General features: G+C 41.8%; 1 protein-coding gene across 1 annotated transcript in view; it reads left to right on the top strand.

Annotated features, from left to right (window-relative positions):
* The window catches only part of LOC143297910 (ATP-dependent RNA helicase DHX58-like), a 60621-nt gene that overhangs the window by 14156 nt on the left and 43965 nt on the right, over nucleotides 1–2500 (top strand). The window lies entirely within an intron of this gene.

Genomic DNA, 2500 nt, shown 5'->3' on the forward strand with positions numbered 1-2500 from the left:
ATCCGAAGCTGATCGCAGTGAGCGAGATGGAGTGTAGAGGTGAAGGCAGCCACAGAGATAGGAAGGGGCTGATTTGTGAACAAAACAAACAAACAAAAAAAACAACAAAACAGCCATGTACATATCTGGGCATCAAAAGACCATGACCTATAATTTTGCACCCTGAAGAAACGTTTCGATGTGACACCCCTTAACAGTCAAGCAGTATATGGAGCGAGCAAGAGCAAATCGAAAAATCAATCGCTGGACCTACCATGCATGCAAACACACCAACAGCATTACTATCAGTACATGAAGACGTACCTACATAGCAAACAACCCACACATTCTAAAGATGAACCGCTAAACATGAATTTTTACTGATACATTTACATACGGTAGATGGGGAAAATGAAAAGGTGATCCAAACGAAAATACAATGTTCCTGTGCACTGAAAGTTAGAAATCAAAATATATTGAAAAATGCTGAAATAAACAGAAGGACCTTGCAAGATTTGGCTGAGGGGCACCCGAGGACATTTTACCACCAACAAGCCTAAAACAATATGTCAACAATAACTGCACATTTATTACATGGAGGCTCCGTACCATATGTTTATACGTTCACATCATGCCTCTCATAAGTGTGTCATCAAGATTGCGAGTAATATCGATTTTTAAAGTGTTTTTTTTTCCATTTTTCAGTTTGGCGATAATCTTTCCATTGGATGACCAGGTTGTAAGGGTAGCAGAGTGTTTATTCGCTCTCATTAACAAATCATAATTCGCTTTTGTCAAGTCTTCTCCAATAGACACACCTGTTTGAGTTTTTTTTCCTTGACTCCAGAACACTCATCCTTTTCTGACGAGAGAAGGAGCGCACGAGGATGGGGCGTGGTCTCCCAGTTCCAGGCCGGCCGGAACGGTGCGCGATTTCAATGTCTCCCACCGTCACTGGAACTCCCACCTGCTTTGTGAAAATGTCTGTTCATTTTTTTATGCAGTCGTCCACTGTCTCTGTCTTCCCCAGCTGTTCTTCTTTAACACCAAACACCCGCAGGTTCCACTGGCGCCCATGTTGTTCGATATCGTTTTGTGCCAGTCTGTGATTGCTGATTTCCTTCTGTTGTTGCATCAGGAGGAGGAATTTTGTTTAATGTCCCGTCACACATATCGGTGATTGAAGACATTTTGTTAAAGTATTTATGAATACATCTGAGTATTATCGGTTAGAAGGGGTGGGAGATGTGGATGAATGGAGGGTTGGGAGAAACTGGGCAAATGAGGGTAAAAATGTGGGTGAAATTTGGAAGAAACCCCCCTCCCCCCTCTAAATACAGTTACAGGAAATTACTTAAAGGACTTCGTAAAAGAGAAGTCGTTAAACTGACAAGCGAAACAACTGATAATGAATGCAAAAAGTCAAAAACATCAGTTGAGTCCGTAAGTTGACATTTTCTTCTTTCAGTGTCTTCATGTCTTTATTCAGGCTATCATTATCTGTTTTCTTTTCTTTTTTTTTAAATCGCCTTCTAGTTTATCTACTTGTTCTGTCAGCTTCGCACTGATTTTGTCCATATCAATACGAATTTGTTTGATATCATCTTGTGCACGTGTAAGAACTTCTACCTTCTTATTTATTTCTTCCAATTTCTCCTGAAGGGTCATATTGAAATCTTTGTCAGTGTCACCCTCACTGACTTGGTTTTGCTTCTTCTTTTCTTGTTTTGTTTTCTCTTGACTTGGACTATCGTCACTCGCTGCTGATGAAGTGCTTGATGGCTTTCTTTTTCCCCGGCCAGTCTTTGCAAAATATTTAGACACCGGGCTGCTCATGCTTCACAACTGTAACTAACACCATTGCAGAAAAAACACACAGACACACAGAATCCATTAAATGTCACGGAATCTTCAACGGCAAAAAAAACCAAACTGCACATCCGTTATTGTGCACGGAGTGCAACACTGCTCGCTCGCATGATGAAAAGAATCATCAATGGAAACATTTCATACTGTAAAAGATTACTGAATTGGAGAGCGAAGGAAACACGTCCGGTCTCTCCGGTGAGCGGAAGTCGAGTCCATTTTATAGGTATTTCGTTTATGGTAATGATTCTCCTCCTCCACCTCCTCCTCCTCCTCCCCCTACAACTATTTATAACCAACTTCTTCTTCTCGTGGTTTTCTTTTCTTTCCTTTTTTTTAATTTTTTTTTTTAAATTTTGCTCCTCCTCTCTCCGTCCCCCGCCCCCACATTCCAACCTTCCGCCCTCCCAGCACCCTCTTGCTCTTTCTCCTCCTTCTTTTTCCTGTCGCTGTTGATGTCTGGTTTTCACACTCACCCCTCCCTCCCCTCTCCCAGCACCCTCTTGCTCTTTCTCCTTCTCCTTCTCCTTCCTGTCGCTGTTGATGTCTAGTTTTCACATTCACCCCACCGTCAGCACCCTTAGAAAAGAATGATTTAAGAAATAAAAAAATCAACCTCAACCCTGTCGTTACCTCTTCTTCCTTCGGCTTGGAC

The sequence above is a fragment of the Babylonia areolata genome, chromosome 23, assembly GCF_041734735.1.
Source record: "Babylonia areolata isolate BAREFJ2019XMU chromosome 23, ASM4173473v1, whole genome shotgun sequence".
In the NCBI taxonomy this organism is placed as follows: Eukaryota; Metazoa; Mollusca; class Gastropoda; order Neogastropoda; family Buccinidae; genus Babylonia; species Babylonia areolata.